Here is an 8,907-nt window from a genome sequence, read left to right as displayed (position 1 = left end):
AAGGTCTTATAAAATCTGTGTTTAGTATTGAACAATGAATAAGTTTGAAGAATGAAGAGGTTGGAAAAAGAGGTCTTGAGAAAGGAAAGCCTTCAAAGTGCAGGATGGAGAAGTACATATGGGAAAGGAATTATTACGGGAGAAGAAAAGATAACAAGGGGAAAGGGTGAAGAGGCAACAGTAAAGTTAAAGGACCCAGAAGCTATGAATGATTTGGGAGAGCAAATGAGCCTAGAAGAGGTACCACGACTAGCCTTTAGAACTGGAAAATACTCAGAATAGTGGTCAAGACCAGAGGAGATTGGCAAGAGACTCCAAGTTGTGGAGCTGTTTAGGCAGACAGATACTTTGACAGACATTTATGGCTTTCAGACATACTGTGAAGTACAAACAAATGTGAAATATGCCTGAATGAAGACCTTACCACTGAACTTTGAGAAGTCTCAAAATCTCTTCTGAGTGTTCAAATCTGGACCCATATTTTAACTTGGCAGTTATCCTACTATCTTCAGATAGGACTGAACCCTCCAAAACCCTTGATCTGAATGCTCAAAATTTTGCCAAATTTTACAGCTTGTACCCCATTGTAGAATCTGCTTAGTTAGGGGGGAAAATTATATTTAATATTGTATACTTGGTTATTTCCAATATAGAAAAACCTGGGAGTAAGAGCAGCCTTTTATAACCCAGGGCTGTTGGAAGATGCAGTTTCCAAGGCCTAGGCATGGTTTGCCCAGAGGCTTGCAAAAACACAGAATAAACTAAATATAAAGTTAATCAAATGCTTTAGAGCTAGCTATGAGCCAGAGTCATGAAGATTGGATCCAGATCCAAACAATGAAAAATTGGTGGGGAGAAAGAAAAGATCCATGTTGCAGAGGGACTATTAAAAACCTTTCTTTTTGCATTACATTCTAGGGAACAGCAAAGAAGAGGAAGAACTACTAATATTTTTTAGTGGTTTCTCCCATCTCTCAAAATGATGGCTACTTCCCCAAACAAGAATCTCAAGTAAGAAAAAAATGCATGTTTTACCAATGTGATGATCAAAGAACACCAGTCCCTGCGGTGCTTTCTGGTAGCTGACACATGTTCTCATGTATTCCTCATTTCAGAGGACAAAATGCAGGCCAAACTAGGGCAAGCCACATGTGCAGAAAACATGTGGGTTTCAGGACTGTTACTCCAGAAATGTTTTGGAGAAATTATTGTGCACAAGAATAAATGTTCCTAAGCACATAATCCCTGTTTTAGGCAGCTTTGAAGACTTAGAAACCCAAGGTGTAATGGTTTTGTACGGGACTTAACTACTTAGGCTGTGTGTAGACAAAAAGAGGGGCATGTATGCATGGAACTTTAAAGTGGGCTAAATGCTTTGGAACCACTTTAATGGTGTCAGTGTTTGCACACCTGAACACCATATTGCACATTAATTCCAGCCGCTGTAGGAAATTTGGTGGTGTAATGCACCTCAAATGACTTGGGCGCAGCAAACTAAAACTCCTCCAAGGAGTTTTAGTTTTCTGCCTCTACAGCCACAGATTGAAGCGCCAGGCTCTGTACAATGCCATAGCTCTGCAGGAAGCCCTGCAGGCAGCCTGGCAGCAGCCCGGGAAGGCAGGCTCTGCCCAAGAAAAGTGGCGAGCCTGGTCGTGTGTTGTTTGTTTTGTTTTTTCCTCTGCAACCTGCCTGCCTGCCTGAGCTGGGCAGGGGCCCGGTGCTTCCCTCTGCAGCTGTGGTGCCCCCCGCCGGGCCTGCCCAAGCCAGGTGCCTGAGGGTGGGTGCTGCCTGGGTGGGGCTACCATTGCTACGGAAGGAAGCACCACCTCTGCCCCACAGCCCAGGGACTGCTCTGCCCACTGGCTGCTCACTCTCCCCTTCCCACCACTGGAGAGGCAAGTAAGTTGGGTGTGTGCACAACACGGGGATTTAATTAGCCCGAAGTTGAAGCGGGGTTTTTAAAAAACCTACCATTTCAATTTAGGGGCCCCATTTAGTCTACACATGCCCTTAGGCACCTTTAAATTTTCTAGTCTGTATTTTTGCAAGGATGCTTGGAAAAGCAGCATAAAGTATGATCTTTGCACTCTCCTGTGTCAGGCTGGCTCTCAGCTCTCATTCCCAGTATAGCCTGCCACCACACAGTAGAATTGGTCAGGTACCTGCTATACCTTCTAAAGGATAGCACAGCAACCCTGCGCTCCCAGAGAACCGAGAGATATTTTTCATGACTTAGGCTTCTGCAAGTTTCCACAGGTAGTCTGACCCAACACTTCAAAAGAGCCGTACAGAGTAATTTTACCACTACAAGCATGGGGGGGAAAAATATTGTGATTTATACAGTAGTTATTTCTGCAGTGCATGCACACATGCATGTATATTGCTCACAAAAATATATGTTAAAAATAACATTATTAAAGTAATCGAGGAAGGTTAATTAACTCGCCTTCTTCATGATTAAAATAATTATGTAAGCTAGAAATAAAGTTGCTCATACAACTTCCATTTGACCCTCTGGCAAGTATGCCTAAATGTCCTGGGGGAAAAACAAATAGTTTTTGATCTGTTGACAAAAGACTGTAGCATAATGCATCTGCACAAGGGAACCAAACTAAAGTTGCACAGGCAGCCATTACTTTGGACATATTCCAACTTTTGGGTTCTTGGTTTTGTAATATTAATACCAGAGCTTGGTGTCTGTGTGCAAGATTTCTAGATTTTTAAATAAAAGAAAAATTTAAAAGGCAAAATCAATCGTATATAGATGTATCTCTTTGCTTAACTGATAGCAAGAATAATTATACTTGAAGTGGACGAGATCAAGAGGAATATACCTAGGCTGTGAGTTTTTCATAGATGCATCTTGACAGGAAAGGATGTGGTGAAATCCAGAAATCTTAGATTTTGTTCCAGACTCCAGAGACATGCCAAATGGACACAGCCTCTTCTGCCCTGTTCCTGCTGTAGTGCTTACTCTCCCCCATCACTAGTTCACGGTGGCCTAACTATTGGTATCAAATTTAATGCCTTGGGAGAAGCTTCTTGGGGTGGGAGTACCAAGTGCTGGAGGGCTGTGGGAGGGAGTCTTATCTACCCTGGGGACTCAAAGACCCACACTGTTCCTGCCATGTGCTGACACTCAGCTCCTCTGGCTGGGTGGCACGGGGCTACTCCTAACATGGGACAGACTCTTTGAGGAAGGGCATGCCATTCCAACCCCTCCTCCCCTTCTAGTTACACTACTACTGGTAGTCTTTCTGGCCAGCCAGTCCTGGTCTCACTTTTTGGACTTATCATCCAAATCTCCAGCTCTCCGTTTCCACATCTCACACCTAATCTCCTTGCCCAGTTCATTGCGTTCTCCCACTTCATCTTATCTCCCCCTCTCCTTGCCAGCCGTGACTTTCTCAAAGTCTAAATTTCCCTCTTGGGCTCCACATCCAAAGTGTCTTCCGCTGTCTTCTTTTCTATCCCAGTTATTTTGCCCAACTAGTCTCTATTTCCCATTCCCCAAACTCTGACTGATAAACCTCCCCACTCCTGTGCCCGATTTGTCACAGCACTAGATTCTAGCTACAGCTGGCTTGCCCAGTCAGTCCTAGCTTCTCCTCCCCATCAGTTTTTTTTTTTTTTTTGGTTCCAGTTAATGATCAGCTAGTTCCAGCCTACCTGCAGTCTGACTCTCTGTCCAAATCTCTTCTCAGCTGTTTCCTCCCTTCCCAGCAAACATTCCTGGTTTCCTTGCTCAACTTATCCAAGTATTCTTGTTCTGGGCCCCATGTCTTTCACAATTGTACTGTCACTAAACCCCTTGTCCATTTCTATCTCTTTCCTCTCCTCTTGTCCAGCTTTGCATTCTACGTCTGAATAAGTTGGCTGATGCTTACATGCTGCCTGATGCCAATGGAGAAATCCACTGGGAGCACAGAAGAGAGCCTTCCTACCCCCAGATTCCCTGTCCAAAGTATGTTCCCCAGTCCAGCATTGAACATGCTCTTTCAGGAGGCAACATATGCAGTTTGGTTAGTACTAGGAGCTGAGAGGCTTAAGTATGCTTGAGGACGATGGATTTTCAAAGGTTTTCACTGTTAAATTTGTTGACTTGACACGCACCAGATCAACACTCGGGATCCAGATATTGCTCTGTTAGACAGGAGGGTGTGATACAAAATTACATAAACACACACACAAACTACATGAACACCACTATGAGTACACACACATGTACACATACACAAACACGCACTTTCGTGACTGTGTGTTAACACTAGGGGGCATTGAGTTAACTTGGTGTTTAGGGTTACTTAAGGTCAAGTGGCCCTGGGGTTACTCAAGGTCATTAGGACTTGGGGTGATTCGAGGTCAAGTAGCCCCTGGAGTTACTTGGGGTCACTTGGGGTTGGGATTACTTGAGGTTACTGTGGCCCCTGGGGTTACTTAAGGTTAATTAGTGTTAATTAATCAAAGCAAAAAGCCAAAAGCTGGCAGAGTGAAGGAGCAATTCCGGGGAGAAGCCAGTACAGAGGCTGAGGTCGGAGCCAGAGCCAGATCGGGAAGCTGCAGGGGAGGCTCAGAGGCCAGGAGCCAGGTTGGGAGAAATTGGGAGAGGCTCCGGATGCCAAAGCTGGATAAGGAAGCTGCGGACGAGGCTCCTGGTCCTGGAGCCAAATCAGGGAGCTGCGGGGGAGCTGTGGATGCCAGGAGGCGGATCGGGGGAAATCAGCAGAGGCTCCAGGTGCTAAAACCAGATCAGAAAGTTGTGAGGGAGGCTCCGGGTGCCAGGAGTCAGGTGAGGGGAAATCGGGGGAGGCTCCAGGTGCCAAAGCAGGATCAGGAAGCTGTGGGGGAGGCTCTGGGTGCCATAGCCAGATTTGGGTTATAGGGAGAGGCTCTGGGTGCTGGGCCGTATTGGGGAGCTGTGGGGGAGCTGCAGATGCTGGAAGCCAGGTTGGGGGAAATTGGGAGAGGCTTCAGGTGCCAGAGCCAAACAGGGAAGCTGTGAGAGAGGCTCCAGGCACCAGAGCAGGATTGGGAAACTGAGGGGGGGCCCCAGGTGTTGGAGCCAGATCGTGGGGAATAGGGAGAGGCTCTGGGTACTGGAGAGGTGGCAGCAGAGCAGATAACAGGGGAGAATGAAGATCAGGGAGACAGGGAAGATTGGGGAAAGAAAGCAGAACAGAGAGAGATGGGGAAGGCAGCGGGACACAAACGGAGGGAGATGGGGGAGAGAAGGCAGAGAGAGACGGGGATTGGGCAGAAGGCAAAGGCAGAGGGAGGCAGACGCAAGCAGGAGAGGTCAGGGAAGGAAGGAAAAAAGAGAGAACAAGGATCAGGGTTAAGGCAGAGGTGGCGAGACACAAGCAGGAATGGAGAGAGAGATCGGGGGAAGGCAGAGAGCTAGAGCTGGGAAACCAATGAATAGGACCGGGAGGTCAGCAGAGAGGGAGAGAGGGCTAGAGCCAGGGGAGATAGAGGCAATAGAGAGGAATAAAGCCCATATGGAGGTCAGAGAGAGGGGGATTTAGCTGGGAGCCTGCAGCAAGATAGAAGCCAACTCAGGGTCAAAAATATCAGTTTTATTAGACAGGCAGTATACTATACAGCTCATGAAGCTATTGGTTCCTACACACACGCACGCAAGCACTCACACATGCAGCCGCACAATGGTAGCAGGAGAGAAGAAAGCTTAGTGGAGGGATTGAAGTCAAGGTGTGTAAGGACAGAGTCCAGGTCCTTTGCTTGGGGAAATAAGGCGAATGATAGCTACCAGCTATCCTGGGCTGTGAGTTGATCATTGATGGCCAGTCGGGGTCGTCTCCAGCAAAGTGTTGTCCAGAGGGGGTCACTGGCAGGGTCTCTGGGTGGATAGGTGGCATGGCGCAGTGCTGGTCCAGATGGAGAGGGCATCCCAAGGAGGTCAGACTCTGGGGTGGGCTACCTGTGTCTCCTATGGGAATGACATGTCCGGGCAAGGACTGTCCTGCTCAGATGCATACGTGCAGATCCAGGTGTCCTCATTATCTGGTAGGACACGATGGTGGGGTTGCTAGTTTCTGTAGGGTCTTTGTCTTCCAAATGCTGGGTTCTGTAGGTCCTTTATCTTTCAAATGCTGGGTCTTGTCTCTGTTCCTGCATGAGTCAATGCAAAGCAATGGTTGGGTCATTAAGTTGATGGTCTGATCCTTGAGTTGATCATTCAGTAGAGGCCTGCTACCATTTTACCTGAAGCACCCTCATTCATTCCCATTCATTCAGGAGCCAGTTTACATAAGACTGATTAGAGACAAGTCACAGTTACAACATACTATACAATAGGTTATACCCGGGCAGGGGAAAGAAGATGGAGGCTTGACATACAAAATGGAAACTTGACATTACTTGACATTACTTTACAGACATAGGCCTAAATCTTATAAATTCATTATAAAACAGTAAAAATCAATACAAGCATAATAGAACACTACTTACAGTAACGAGCCCCTTTTATATTGTAAGGGAGTATAAGAACTTAGCTTACCTAGTACCACTTGTAATCACTTATAAGGGATAGAGAGGGCAGAGAGAAAGTCAGAAATGGTTGGGGAAGGGAAGGGGATGTATTTTAAAATTAAAAAAAAAAAAGAAAAACTCCCAGGCGGGGCCAGGGGTTGCTACAAATTCTAGGTAGTTACTATGTGCAAGGTTTGTTTGGAAGGTATGTTTGGAATTTTTTTTTTCCAAAAACCAAATTTGGAAACATATTCACAGGAATCATAAAGTCCAGGACCCACCAATTTGTGTCCCTGTTTCAAACCATGTGGGTGCTAGAACTTTTTCATTTAAAGGGTCACCGGAATTATTTTTCCTTCATGGTTTTTCAGTTGCTTCTCAAGCAACAATTTTCCTTAGCGTTATTCTTAGAAATGGCTAGGTCATTTTGACTGAAACTTTCCAATTAGAAAAAATCAGTTTTGGCATGTGAAACTTCAGTTCAAATAGTTACAGTTTCGCACATTTATAAGCAGTTGAAAAGAGGGTCTTATTATAAGGTCTTATTGTAAGAAACATTGAGGAACTTTAGCAATAGACCATGTTAACTTCACCAGTGATGAACAATATAAGGACTGTGTATGTAATCTGCTAGAATGCTTACCTTGAAGCTGCTGCTATATGGCCATAACAATGCAATAAATTTGCCGTGGATGGCTGAGACAGTTTCAAGCAAGTTGTGATGCTCTTTGAGTTTTGGTTCCTAAACTAGAAGCAGGGTAGCTACATAGTCGTGGCCTGTATCATCCAGTCTGTTTCAGCTAAACTTCAATGTATTTTCTGGGATTCTGCTGTAATTGCTTTGCGTTCACCTGACTTTCCAAAGCATACTAATATCGCAGCCAATACCTGTGTGTGGCCACAGCTGACATTTGCTGCTGTGAGATTTTGGTGCCAAATTCTGGAAGGTTTTTTTCCACCAGCAACATCACTAGGATATGTGACAGGGTTTCTGTTCAGTCTCATGGCTCTGGCCATCTTGGAAGTACATGAGAGGCTCCTGCTTATGAGTTGCCTTCTGTCCTGGTGCCATTTTCCTTTGGCTGAATTTTGAGTCTGAGCAGCTTATTCCAATTTGGAAGCTATGTTAGCAGCCTGGGCTTATAAAAATACAGTAAAAACTGCTGTTTTTGTATGAGCAAAACATACTCTTAGTCCACTCTTAGTCCAAAAACCACTAGGTTTTTGGTATAATGAATAAGAAAATACATTGGTAGCAAGACTGCTCATACTGTAATATGTCGCTATTCTGAACCACCCTAACCTTTACAAAATTCATGTGTGTTAGTTAAGTTACTGCAGGATAGATTAAAACCTCCCTCCCTGCAAAATTATTGTAGGTGTTAATTTGTATATGTTGTTACCAATAGCACGACAGCACTGCCTAATAACTAGAAGTAGGACTTAGAAGGTGGGTTCCAGTTCCAGATCTGCTATTGGATTGCTGGATGACCTTAGACACTTCATTTCATGCCCCTTAACTTTTCTACCCGTACAATGGTCATAATCATTTTGAATCTACAGAGGGAAAATGCTAAGAGAGGTGCTTCACCTGAGGAACTTTTAATCTTAAGGTGTAGATGTTTGTGGGAGCTAATCTAAGATCATGAAGCTTACTTTAAGCTGCCTGATCATAGATCACGTCTGGTCTGTGCAGATATTTGCCAGTGCCAGGAACTGCGCCAGGAACCCGATCTAGATAAGTTGGGAGTGGGGAACTAAGCTAGTGGGGAGGGTGGCAGGGAGGGTTAGTTGGATTGAGGGAGGCTGGCAGGTCTGTCGGAGGGGTTATCTGTCTAGGGGCGAGGAGGTCAGAGAGCTAAAAATAACCTAGTCAGGCTGTTGCTCATCCCTCCCACTGATCCATGATTGAACAGACAGAGAGTGGAGCATGGGATCAATAAGAACTAGTCTTGGTCTGCTGTGCTACAACTGCTGAGCTCTGCCTTGCTTCAGGCACCTGGCCCCGCCAGAGCATGTGTCCCGGTCCTGGGGACATGGATATTGGGCGATGGATGCACAGCAGCTGAGCAGGGGGGGCGGTGGGGGGACTAGGCTCAGTTTCAACCTCAGGCCAGGAGGAAGAATGTGCACCAGCCTGCCATCCCCTGCAGGCACTGCAGCTTGTCTGGTCTGGGGGTGTTGGTTGTAGCCAAGTTGGTCTAAGGACATAGGCAGACAAACTTCTCGGGGTAAATGTGATATCTTTTATGAGACCAACTAAATAGTTGGAAACATTGTTCTTTGCAAGCTTTTGGGTACAAGCACCCTTCTTCAGACAGAAGGAGAGTCTGGTCTGGGTATTCAGAGCAGCAAGCTGGTCCAGGAGGCACTGGAGCAGCCAGGCACTCCAGTGTTGTAGCAAGCAGCCAAGTAAAG

General features: G+C 45.9%; 1 long non-coding RNA gene across 1 annotated transcript in view; it reads left to right on the top strand.

The window, feature by feature from the left end:
- Positions 1-7,012, top strand: part of LOC109292311 — a 17,733-nt gene extending 10,721 nt beyond the window's left edge. The window contains exon 3 of the long non-coding RNA XR_002096099.1: positions 7,002-7,012. This is a non-coding gene — a long non-coding RNA (uncharacterized LOC109292311). The remainder of the gene's footprint in view (positions 1-7,001) is intronic.
- Positions 7,013-8,907: the final 1,895 nt, after the last annotated feature.

This window comes from Gavialis gangeticus, unplaced genomic scaffold (assembly GCF_001723915.1).
Source record: "Gavialis gangeticus isolate Ggan-Ray unplaced genomic scaffold, GavGan_comp1, whole genome shotgun sequence".
Lineage (NCBI taxonomy): Eukaryota > Metazoa > Chordata > Crocodylia > Gavialidae > Gavialis > Gavialis gangeticus.
This window is presented reverse-complemented; position numbering and strand designations above follow the sequence as displayed.